The sequence below is a fragment of the Rattus norvegicus genome, chromosome 6 (genome assembly GCF_036323735.1).
Source record: "Rattus norvegicus strain BN/NHsdMcwi chromosome 6, GRCr8, whole genome shotgun sequence".
Lineage (NCBI taxonomy): Eukaryota > Metazoa > Chordata > Mammalia > Rodentia > Muridae > Rattus > Rattus norvegicus.
Genome location: NC_086024.1, coordinates 42,314,318 through 42,327,818, shown reverse-complemented (window position 1 = coordinate 42,327,818; position 13,501 = coordinate 42,314,318). Strand labels below are relative to the sequence as shown.

The following is a 13,501-nucleotide window of genomic DNA, read 5'->3' as shown; positions in this document are numbered from 1 at the left end:
GACTCAGAAAAGTAGGGCTGACAGGGATAAGAGCTGAGATCAGAGCTATATAAAGTGTTCCAGATAGAAAGAGAAGACAACAATTCAGTTGGTCAGCTAGCTCAGTGGTGCTTTTCACACTGCACTGCCCGTGATGATGCTAATAATGTATGCTTTCAAGCAAAGATACAGCCCAGCCTATCGTGCTTTAGATAATCATCTCCAAACCAAACATTACCATGGTTAGAAAAAAGTAGCACTCAAAAGAGAGTCTGTCATGCATTTCGTCAGTTCCAGCAGGATCTACAAAGTGGCAACTATATACTAGGCTCAGGATGCTTAATGCCTAGCCCTGAATCCCTACCCTAGGAGAGCAAGAGGCAAATGAACAGGTGATCAATGAGTGAGGCAGACATACTGACAAGGACTAACTCACCTGGCTGGACACAGCCACCCGTACAAAATGATCAAGCAGAGCGAGGCAATGGTTCGTTAGAAAACTGGGAGGAGGAGGGGAAATAGAAAGGCTATTCCAGGTAGAATACACTACGTATACCAATGACAGAGGTGAAATCGAATACTCCACTTTATGGGAGTTCCTGCTGAAAAGACATGAAGCATTCAATAAAGCTGGAGCAGTGCGTGAGCCACGCCTGATCTACTCCACTGAAATGGCTGCAGAGAGAGAAAATATATATAACAAGCCGTGGGACATCTGGGTAAGAGCAGGATAAATATGACCAAGAGAGGAAGATCAAAGGCAGCACCAAAGCAGTAAGAGTAGAGATGGAAAGTGGATATCGAACCAGAACTGGTGTTTGAAGCTGGGGTTATCAGAAGGACACACAAAGATGAGGCAGGGAGCCAATGCTTTAGTGAACTTTTAAGTAACAGTCATAAAAGTTAAGAGAGCGTTGAGTAAGCCAAGAGCCACAGCAGGAGCCTCCACACTGCCACAACTCACACTTGTTCTTCCAGGTTCAAGCAAAGGTGTCTGCTAGCCAAGGAACAGCCAACCTGGTGACCCCTGGCTATCGAATGTACAAAAGATGTAGACAGTCCTGACTGCTGCTCTGACAAGTCCCTCTGTCTTCTGGACTAGGCACGCTTTAGGCCAACATAAAATTAATCCCAGGGCAGGGAAATAAAGGTAATAAAAGAAAGGGAGGACTAACAAAGGACTGAACCCCAGCAAGAGCCACGCTAGAGAAAAAGGAGACGCTAGACAGAGTGAAGTGAAGAAACAACAGGGATGAAGTCAGGAAAGGCCAGATGTACTGGGAAGACATAGGTATGGGAAGTAATGCTTCGCAGAACTCGGTATTCTACAGTGGACAGGACAGTTAAGGACATTTACCTGAAGGACAAGAGTCTAAGGTTGTGGTCAACAACCTCCATAAAATACAGAACTTCTGCAAATCAAACAGGACCAACATTCCCTGCTGTGCTTCAATTCCATGATGAATGTGCGTATGCATGTGCATAGTGAGTGCATGCCAGCACTGCATTGATCGATAGAAAGGCTGAAATTATCTCATGAATCTGTAATCACTGTGAAAATAGCTACTGAGAAAGCACACATTGAATGTCAAGAGTGGAAGCTATGAGCCAAGGACTTTACTACCTAAGCCCTGTGAGAGAGAGAGAGAGAGAGAGAGAGAGAGAGAGAGAGAGAGAGAGACAGAGAGAGAGAGACAGAGACAGAGACAGAGACAGAGAGAGAGACAGAGAGAGAGAGAGAGAAAGTTAGATAGGGAGGGAGGAGGAGAAAGACAGACAGACAGACAGACACAGACACAGACACAGGCACAGACACAGAGACACACAGAGACAGTTTGTGCACACATGCATGCATGCACAATGTATACCATACACTCGAAGCCAGAACAAGTTCCCACCATTTATAGCATAGGGGAAGCACACCTGCCTACACAGGGCACCATGGTAACCATCTAATAAGATGCTAGCCACTCCTCTGGAAACATTCTCTTGGCCCTCAATAAGGAATAAAATATTGAAGAGTTTCCTAGACTGAATTGTATTGCCTTAATTTCATATGCTGAATCCCTTATTCTCATTTTGGAATGTGATTTTATTTGCAGATATGATCTATATAAAGGTAACCATATTACAGTGAAGTTTTTAGAATGATCCATAAGCCTGTGGCTAATGTCCTTATCAAGGGGAGAATTTGGAACACAGCTGCTCACAGAGGAAAGGTGACAATAATATAAGTCAAGGAGAGGGCCATAGCAGATTCTTCACAGTCCTTAGGATATACCACTCCTGAGCCCTTCGTCTCAGATTTCCAGCATCCAGAATGTGGGGACTCTATGCTGCTTTTGTCTGAGGTCTTAGAATGGCATACTTTGCTGATGAAGCCAGAGAAATCTAAAGTAATAAGGAACAGAGTCTTAGATGAAATCTCTGGAGACCTCTAAGAGTGGGTACTACTTTCAAATACATAATAATAACCAGATAAGAGCTGGCCAGGGAGCCTCATACTAGCTTTTTTGGCCACCGGACAATGGGACTGTTTGGGTCTTGTTTCTCTGGATAATACATGAGATCTTAATGGTCTTACCTAAGATATAGCTGTACACTGAGAGCAAATAAAATTTCAAAACACCATAATCTTATTTCCTTCTTGACTATTCAGTGTAGATATTAGCTTTTTGAAAGGAAATTCTAAGAAATGTATTTAGCATTGCTAAGCCCAGGAATAGCCAAAGCCAAATCTATTTAACTTGGCAGCAAATATGAGTGACACAAAGCTCACTTTGGTCTCTGGCACTAGGTATCTCCTGGGTCCATTCAGTTCAAACATGATATACTCTGATGACTATAATCTGAAGCTTTTCTCACGAAAAATTCTAAGCCTTCTCTACTCTGTCTTACATGTCCTCTCATCATGTGCCAAGACTCTTAGTTAAACCTATTCTGTTGCCACACTGGCACCCTCCTTGATCACCTGCCATGCCTTGACTTCTTGACCCTTTGGCTCCAGCCCTCATCCCTGCCAACATTCCATCCCCTCCTTTCTTCCCATACCACTGGATTCGACCCTCTTTATCTCTTCCAGCCTTCCCACCAAGGGACCTTTCTAGCTACTGGTAATTGAGAGTAAATTGAGTTCCAAAACACCTGTTATTTCATTGCTTCAACCCTGAGCAACTTGTGTCTCAGCAGTATCATGAAAGTGCCAAATTCTCTTGTCTGTGAGGTGTCACTGGGATGGAACCCTGTGTCAAGCTGGTTCTGGAGTCTGCTGCTAGCCACCTCTGAAGCTATCTAATCTCTACACCTGTGCCTCATCTCTACCCAACGTCAACCTCTTTCATACAATGAGCTTGCCTTTCTTGTAACCTTGCATGTGTTTTAACCTTCCTGTCCAGTCAGGCCAAAGAATAAGAATCTATGCTTTCTACTTTTCATGATGTCTCAAAATCATGTTTAGTTTAACTTGATGTTTTACTTGTAGAGCTAGAGGCTAGAAAACTAGTAAGGAAAGATTAGGCCACAGGAAAAGAGCAAAATTGTGGCCTTATGCCTTAGTTTCTTCTTCTCTTGTGGTGATTAAACAGTATGACCAAGGCAATTTATAGAAGGAAAGGTGTATCTTGGGTTTATAGTTCCAGGGAGTTAGGGTCTGTGGTGGTAGAGTTGGGGTACTAAGCAGCAGGCAACTGAAGCAGCAGTGAACCACAAACAGGAAGCCAAAGGAGCTGACTCAAAACATCCCTGGGAAAACTCAAAGCACACCCACAGTGATGCACTTCCTCCAGCAAAGCCATGCCTCCCAATCCTTCCCAAACAGCCACCAATGGCAGACCAATATTCATATGCCTAAGACTTACAGGGGATAATCTCATTCAAACTACCACACACAGGTATCCTTGGAAAACTCATAAAGAGAAAGGCTTTGCTGCTTTCTCTTAAACAAGCTAGGCCTTGGAAAGCTCTAGCTTTTCTTGTGATGCTTGAAGACTAAGTCAGAAAGGGCTATGTCACAAATAACAAAGGAACAAATCCCTGCCAATGTGCTGGAGTAGGAGTTAAGGCATGGCCATATGGCAATAAACTAATCTGTCACTATGTTCTGAACTTCATTTGCATAAATGAAGTATGAGCAGTGAGACCCAGAAGGAGTGCAGATTCCTTCGGGAGCAATGGGACACCGGTATCTTATACACCCCTGACTTTATCCATACAAGGGCTTGTTTATAAAACAGTTCCCGTAGAGCACTGGTTCTCAATTTTCCTAATGCTGTGACCCTTTCTAATGCAGTTCTTCATGTTGTGGTGACCCATAGCATAAAATTATTTTCACTGCTACTTCATAGCTGTACTTTTGCTGTGGTTATGAATCATTATGTGAATATCTGATATGCAGGATATCTAACATGCAATCCCCAAGGGGTTATGATCAACATATTGAAAACCACTGCTGTAAAGCTTTGTATTTGATAAAGTTAACAATTGTGGAGAGGTCAATGGTACATTTAGAATTACTAGGAAAGCTAAATAAAGGGATAGACAGGCTGTCTGCCTCATCCTTTAAGATAGGCTCTCATAGAATAGGACCCCCGTTGAAAGAATCAGAGAAAGAACTGGAAGAGCTTGAAGGGGCTCGAGACCCCATATGTACAACAATGCCAAGCAACCAGAGCTTCCAGGGACTAAGCCACTACCTAAAGACTATACATGGACTGACCCTGGACTCTGACCTCATAGGTAGCAATGAATATCCTAGTAAGAGCACCAGTGGAAGGGGAAGCCCTGGGTCCTGCTAAGACTGAACCCCCAGTGAACTAGACTGTTGGGGGGAGGGCGGCAATGGGGGGAGGGTGGGGAGGGGAACACCCATAAGGAAGAGGAGGAGGGAGGGGGATGTTTGCCCGGAAACCGGGAAAGGGAATAACACTCAAAATGTATATAAGAAATACTCAAGTTAATAAAAAAAAAGAAAAAAAAGATAGGCTCTCATATAAAGAAAAACAAGACAATGAGACTCTGCTAGATATATAAATACTGGGGCTCTGTGAAAACAAACCAGAGGACCTATAACATTAGGAATCAAAAGGTAAATAAAATGGGTCATGAAGAAACATGAGGGGTATGGAGGGCAGTATATGGGTAGAGTGGTACTGGTAAAGGTTAGGTAGTCAAAATCCAGAATTTACCAATGATGAAGGAAGGATTTGGAAACAACTCTGTGGAAATTCCTACCTGCTCTAACTGGACTTCCACAGGACAGTGGGAGCAAGGTTTGTAATGTACCAGGTAAGTTAAGATGTGATACACAGCATCTTAAAACAGAAGGGAATCATTTTATTGATTGTGGCATCAAACCAACAAATGCCCACCTCCAGAGCACTCCTCTAGAGTTCATCTCTCCTTCACTTGGCTATTCACTGCCTCACCTTTCAGTTTTGATCCATTATCAACCAGAGCAGTACTTCCAAAGTGTGACTGCATTCAAGGCTCTCCCTTTCTTCCAACCTTCCCCATCATCTCCAGATCCATTTAAAGCCTCATAAGGGAGACCCTGTGAGACCTATCCCTCAGACTCCACGTCTAAACATTGTTCATTACTTCCTTCTGCAATCCCTAACCCGAAGTCAGGTTGAATTATTTATAATTCCTCAAGACATCTGATGTTCTGGGATCTCTAGGAGTCTGCATGCTTGTTCCCTTGACTTCAGTGTCCTTTCCCATCTGATGAGTTCCAACTCAAACCCTAATATTCAGTTCAGATACAATCAATATAAAGTTCAAATAGAATCTTCCTGTGAAGCATTCTCCAAGTCCCCCGGGGCAGTTAATATTTCCATTAACTTTGATATTTACCAAATACTTATTTGTTCACACTGGAATTCATACAGTTTCCCCTATAGGAAAAATGTACATGAACTTTTTTTTCCTAGGTGGCCCTGAAAACTCTGCTTGATTGGTAGTGTCAAGGTCAGTGTGTTTGAAATGTAGGGCCTTTTTTTTCTTAATCTTACAATACTCAGTTGGGCTAAATTGTACATTTTAAAGAAATGGATAGAATTTATAGGTAATCATCTGCCATATGGATCATTTCCATTAATGTAAGTGATTCAAGGGGAATTTCAATACTTTTGTTAATTCGAGAGCCTTCTCATTTGAATGAGAAGTCCCTTCCGTACTCTCCCACTGTCCTCGGCACAGCTGTGGTACAGCCTCCATGTAACACATCTCATTGCCATCTTCTTCATAGATTCCCACAAAAAGCTGTCAGAACTGTGAGACTGTGTGCTCAGCTCCATATTTCCTAGTACAGTGCCCACTTTATTAGCCATGTTGACACTCAATTGCGAAGTGTTCGCTGGACAAGTACCAGCTACAGTTAGAGAGCATTTTCTGTATGCTGGGCATTGTGCTAACCACTCCACATGTGATGTGTGCACTTATTAACCTCTCACACCACCAAAGGAGAGAGGCCTTATATGTATCCCAACTCTAGAGATAGAAGCGTTTGAGGTCCACAGTGTGACTAGAACTCTGATTAAAAGCAAGAGATTGTAATAAGAAAACCCATACATTAACCCTTATGCAAACCCTTATCCTGCCTTCTGTGTTGAACAAATGAATCCGTGTGTGTCCCAGTCTAATGGATGGATCTTTAACCTTTGGCTCATTTGGAGAAATAAATAAATAACCCAGGGGAGCCTAAGTGCCAAGTTGTTTATTCAGTGAAAATTTCATCAAACAATCATGTTGTGACCAAATATCTGCCCCAGGCTCTATGAAAGCTGCGATGAGTAGATTGAGTTCCACAAGTCTTTCCAATCCCTCCCCAAACCAATATTCTCCAGTATAAATTGCTGTGCTTGGGGTAGCAGCCTGATGACCACTAGTGGTTGATCTTCCAGAAACAGCAGATCTTCTCTCCAGGAACAAGTACAAAAGAACAGGTGTCAAACTGCAGAAACCGTCAATGCACGGTGTTTGCCCAGTGTGCATAAGGTTTGATTTCCAAAAGGGAAAAATAATAAATCTTAAAGACTCACACTCATGTAAGGCAGCCATCATCCATCAGCACTGAGGGGAACAAGACGGAAGATTTTTCCAACAGCTGGTCTAGAATTCCAGTACTTTGGAGGAGTTGAGTCCCTGGTAATGAGGCTGCCACCTAACACTGAATTCCCATGAAAGATCATTGAAGAGAACAAAACTTTGTGCCAGTCTTGAGAAAAATGGGAGTGTCAAGGCAAGTAGAAAGGAATGGAAAAAACCAAGATCATAAAAACAATAACTTTATCCTTATAACTTCCTTATAACTGTTCACAATATGGGCTGTACAATGATTCCAATTCTAAATTTAAGGAAGCCAAAATACAGAAAGTCTAAGTAGACAAGACAAAATTCTATGACCATAGGTATTCCTGTTGCTTCCTAAATCTCAAAATTATAGACGAGAATAATATTGCTGTTCTTTTCCTTGAAAGGAAGCAAGTGTCCATGCCAGGTGTCCTCCAGAGGCTAACCTGGGATGAAAAGGATATGCACATGTGTATTTATCTAGGATAAAATGACGACATGCATTACAAAGTCAGAAGAACTTCCACCAAAAGAACGCAGGACAAAGGATTTTACAACAGCTACAACTAGCCAAGTCCCTTGAAAGGGAAAGGCTAGTGGTTACTCCAAGAATCTGAGCAGTCATCCTCAAGCCCCTTGAAAACTGTCATTAGCTATAAGAATCCTGAAAGTTAGAGTTGCTGAGTGCCGATGCCCTACTCTTTCTGTATGTTCTCAGGTGAGATTAGTGTGACATCCGGGCTGACAAGAGGACGGGTTCTTTCCTCTTTCCTTTTACAATTCCTCTTCATACTTTACCAAAAAAGTTAACAAGTCATGTATCCTTTTTTCTCAAACCTAAAGTTGCACATTCCTAAGGTTTCAGAAACATTTGGTCACAAAATCAACTTGTCAAGTAGCATGGAAAAGTTGTCATCATCATGAAAAATTGGATAGTAAGTCATGGGCCATCAATGCCTCGCCTTGACAGCAAACTTGTCCACTTTTTCCCACTAATATTATAATAGGCTTGAACCAGAGACCACTGGCAATTTGGGAACAGAAGTTGATAGTGTTTGGCATTTGATATTGTAACATAAAACTTTGCCTAATAATTGTGTGATCTAAGAAATGAAAAGCTATGAGAACTAAAGGGGAAACATTCGGGACAGGAATAAATCCAGTGTGAGAGGGCACAAGAGGAAGGGAGGGCAATTAGCAGGGGAATTTAATCAAAGTACATTATATACATGCTGGCAAATGCATAATACAATCATTTTAGTATATAACTATTAAGTAAGCCCATCTGCTTTGCAGTTACTACAGTAGTGTTGAACATTTGAAGCAGGAAATATTTGGCATATGAAGTTTATGTTTTATGGTCATCTAATAGAGAAATATGTGCAATCCTAATAATAGTATATATACACAGTATATATACCATAGTGATATACCATAGTGATATACATAGTTTGTAATGTGGATACTTACCAAAAGTGCATAATGAGTTGAAAATCCTTGAGGTCAGACAACCTACCAAACATCATAACTTAGCTATACAGTGAACTGAAAAGCATCAGTTGTTCCTCTCAGGGCCCAAGGATGACTCCATGCCCACAGTTTCTTGCTGCTACCAGCATGTTGGAAGAGTGTTATTACGGACTGTAAGCAGGGACATATTTGAAATTCAAATTTTCAAGTATAGTTTCTATTGAATACTTCACCGTTTTGTATCATAGGTATGGGAAATTGCATGTCAGCGCACCACCACTTGGAGTTTTCATGTCACTAAGTTTCAAATTCTTTTCTTTAAAAAAGAAAAGGTTTAAAATGATGGTTTATGCTGGACACTTACTTTTCCTCTGGGTACCTCAGAAATCATCTTGGTGCAAGGAGAGGATGCTGATATGACTGGTCTCCAGTTAGAGTCTTAGATGCTGAATGTCTAAGGGGCTGTCTTGGTGGACAGCATCTCTTGTGGTCCAAACACTTTTATGATAGAGTTAAACATACTGTGTATAATTCTACTGAGACAGGATTCTTGTAAAGTTCTGTCTGGTCTACTCAGGTTTCTCTCCATAGGCTATTTTGCCTTGCTCCTTGTACTTCTGGCACTTTTAAGCTAGTAAATCCTGCTTCGATGGCAATGTGCTGATCCTGAGAGTCCTTCTACCTGATTCTTACCAGCCAGACAGAAATTCCTCATAATTCATAAAACAGTGGGTAGAGTCCTTGGAGGGTCATGTCTCAGGAGTGGAGAATAATTGGTCCTAAACTAAAAACTGCTCTGTCCTAGCAAACAAATCTTAAAAGCAGGACAGACACAAAAGGAATCAAACTGTTTCTGAGCAACTCAACTGATTCTGACAGAAAAAAGAAAGTCAATAAATATTTATAGGTACAAAGAATTCAACATTCACTAAGGAAAAATTCACAATGCCTGGCATAAAATCAAAGGTTACCAGGCATTCGAAGAATTATCACCCATATGATAAACTAATGATCAAACTACCCAGAACTGAAAGATATTACAATAGTATTGTTGGTAATCAGAGGTGGTAGGAGGAGGAGGTGGCAAATGACTTATAAATGGCTCCCAAGCAGGACCTGAAGCTGACATTTCAAGAGGGTGAGCAAGTGCTGTGCCTTCATGGACCTCTTCTTTATGAAGCAAAGGTACAAGGTTGCCATAAGGGACAAACAAGTGAAGTATTTCATCCATTACAGTGGTTGAAATAAAAATTGGGATGAATGAGTGCCAGGAAGCAGATTACTCAAATACGTGGACACCAACTTGCAGAAACAACGAGAACTTCAAAACGCAATCAGGAACAATACGCAGGGGGCAATATGAGAGGGGCTGCTCCAGGGAAGAAGACATATGGTCTGCAACAGAAAAATATTGAAGTGAAAACAAAAAACAAACAAAACAGAAACATCTGGAAACAGAGATGGTGGCAGAACCAGTGACACACCTCAGCCTCCTAGGAAGAAGAAAGCCCGGGGACAATTGTGCTGTTGAAAATGAAGACATCCATGAACAGAGTTGAAGTTAAAGTGAAGATTCCTGAAGAGCTGAAACTGTGGCTTGTGGATAACTAGGACTCGATCACCAGACAACAGCAGTTTTTTATCTTCCTGCCAAGAAGAGTGTGGATTTCATTTTGGAGGATTATGCAAATTATAAGAAATCTCAAGGAAATACAGAAAATAAGGAGTATGCTGTTAATGAGGTTGTGGCAGGGATAAAGGAGTACTTCAATGTAATGCTGGGCACTCAGTCTCTCTACAAATTTGAGAGACCACAGTATGCTGAAATTCTGGCCAATCACCCGGATGCACCCATGTCCCAGGTATATGGAGCACCATAGTTACTGAAATTATTTGTGCGAATTGGAGCGATGTTGGCCTATACACCTCTAGATGAGAAAAGCCTTGCTTTATTACTGAACTATCTCCATGATTTCCTCAAGAACCTGGTGAAGAATTCTGCAACTCTGTTCAGTACCAATGATTATGAAGCCGCTCCTCCCGAGTACCATTGGAAAGCTCTGTGAGGAGTGTGTTCTCTCTCACTCACGCTTGGATCTCGCTAAACCGTTGGTTCTTAGTCCTGCTCTTGTACAAATGATGTACTTCGATGACCATCCTTTTTTCTTTTTCTTATTTCAAAGTTTCTACCAGTCTGTCAGCAATGGACAACAGAGAGACATGCTGTAGAGTGTTTTATTGCCTAGTTGACAAAGCTGCTTTTGAATGCTGGTGATTCTGTACCTTTGACACTATGTACTTTACTACTATATGCTAAAGCTCTGTGACAAAATTGCTCTGATTCTTAGTGCTAAAGGTTCACTTCAGTGAACACTCATCCATCGGTGCTTTCTTTTAAATGGTGCTTAAAGAGTCCATCATCTGCAAGTCATCCATGTTGCTCTTTGGACATTTTATCTTTGCTCATTTGTTGAAGAATGGTGACTTGTTTTCATGGTTTTTGTATTGTGCACATTAACATGATAGACGCAATTCATCATGTGGTTACGGTTTAATGAAAAAGTCAGTCTTGTAGGTGTTGTTTTCAGAACTTCAATAAAATTTTTCTTTAAAAAATAATAGTACTGTTATTATTATTTTATTATTATAACTATACCTCAGATATCTAAAGAACTGGATATAAGGACATAGCTTAAAATAAAATTCTTAGAAATGAAAGTCTTGACATCTGAGCTAAATAAGGTACACTGTATGGAACTAAAACAGTAAATGCTACAGAAAAAATGTCAACAGCATAACCATAGTGATGACCAACAGTAGGACAAACACATATGCATACACATGGTTGAGTTCACCAAGGGTACAAAGCAACATTAAATGTATGTACACTCAATAACACAAGCAAACTATGTGATTTATAAGGATAGCAGACAAGCATGCATCACAATGGGATATTTCAATGCTTTTCTGTTAATAATAGACAATAACAAGTAAACAGAAAGGGATTAGAATATGAGAAGGAAATGTAAGACTGGAAAGTAATTCCAAATAACTTATTTTACATCAGAGATGGTGCTATCCACTAATACCATAGTTACATATTTGTCACGTGGACTTCCACTGAACAAAAGGCCCATACTATAAGCCTCGCAGCTTTCCCAATAACATTACTAGAATTTCCATCTCACAAAGTATATTCTCCAACTGTTGTGATTTGAATCTGAAATTTTGTCTACAAGCTCATGTTTTGGCTGTTTGGTCTTCGTGCTTCAGAGGATTCTGTAAACTTTGGACAATGGGACCTAATATGTCACCAGAGATGGATCTTTAAGATAATGTTGTCCCTGAACATTTCCTATTTATTTCTCTCTGCATCCTTTCCATAATGATTTGTAGTGCACTGCACTGCCACAAACTCCTCTCCTGGTTGAACTAAAATTTCTGAACTCATACTTAAAATAAACCATCCCTCCTTTAAGTCATATGTGTCAGATATTTGGATCATAGTGATGAGAAAAAAATCTGTATCAATACAGAAAATCCATAGTGGAAAGGGTCATTTCTATGACTAAAACTAGCTGTATGGTTTCTAGGCCTGATGTATAGGGAAATTTAGGAGAATCTGGAGCTTCAGGGTAGAAAAGCTGCAAAATATTTATGAGGAAAGCCTGATGGCATATGCAGTGGGAACTTAAAAGCCTAGATCACCAGTGGAGTGGCTGTCAGTAGAGTTCATGCAATTTCACACGGCATCACTAACTATACTGAGAACTTAACTAGAGGCAACTTATGCCACATAATTTGCTCATATGATCAAAATGTGAATGACACTGAAGTCAAATTAATTTGGCAGAGGAAATTTCAAGACAGACAATTGTTAAGACTGTAGCATTGTAACCCAATCACAGAAAGACATAGATGGTATGCACTCATTGATAAGTGGCTATTAGCCCAAATGCTTGAATTACCCTAGATCCCTAGAACAAACGAAACTCAAGACGGATGATCAAAATGTGAATGCTTCACTCCTTCTTTAAATGAGGAAAAAGAATACCCTTGGCAGGGAAGGGAGAGGCAAAGATTAAAACAGAGACTGAAGGAACACCCATTCAGAGCCTGCCGCACATGTGGCCCATACATATACAGCCACCCAATTAGACAAGATGGATGAAGCAAAGAAGTGCAGACCGACAGGAGCCAGATGTAGATCCCTCCTGAGAGACACAGCCAGAATACAGCAAATACAGAGGCGAATGCCAGCAGCAAACCACTGAACTGAGAATAGGTCCCCTGTTGAAGGAATCAGAGAAAGAACTGGAAGAGCTTGAAGGGGCTCGAGACCCCAAAAGTACAACAATGCCAAGCAACCAGAGCTTCCAGGGACTAAGCCTCTACCTAAAGACTATACATGGACTGACCCTGGACTCTGACCCCATAGGTAGCAATGAATATCCTAGTAAGAGCACCAGTGGAAGGGGAAGCCCTGGGTCCTGCTAAGACTGAACCCCCAGTGAACTAGTCTATGGGGGGAGGGCGGCAATGGGGGGAGGGTTGGGAGGGGAACACCCATAAGGAAGGGGAGGGGGGAGGGGGATGTTTGCCCGGAAACCGGAAAAGGGAATAACACTCGAAATGTATATAAGAAATACTCAAGTTAATAAAAAAAAAAAAAAGACTGTAGCATTGTAACTGCTAATTACTTTTAGCCAGGTTTCCAGTGAGAACCACAAACAGTGTAACAAAGAGGTAGAAGGAAAGTATGGTTTCATCAGATAATAAATACATTTAAAGTTTTAGACCAAGAAGACATAGTTATTAAACAGACTCGTCTCATTAAAGAAAAGCCAAACATTTTGCACTGGGGCCATAATATAAGTGCTTTGAGTGAATTTCAGCAACTAGTGGGATTATGCTTTTCACAGCCTCTATCTTATAAAACTGTGAACTCATTTGAAATGTTTTCCCTTGATAACAGAGTATCTCT

The 13,501-nt window shown here is 41.0% G+C and overlaps 1 pseudogene; it reads left to right on the top strand.

The window, feature by feature from the left end:
• The first annotated feature begins 9,777 nt into the window (after nucleotides 1–9,777).
• Morf4l1-ps9 (mortality factor 4 like 1, pseudogene 9) lies at nucleotides 9,778–10,583 on the top strand (annotated as a pseudogene).
• Nucleotides 10,584–13,501: the final 2,918 nt, after the last annotated feature.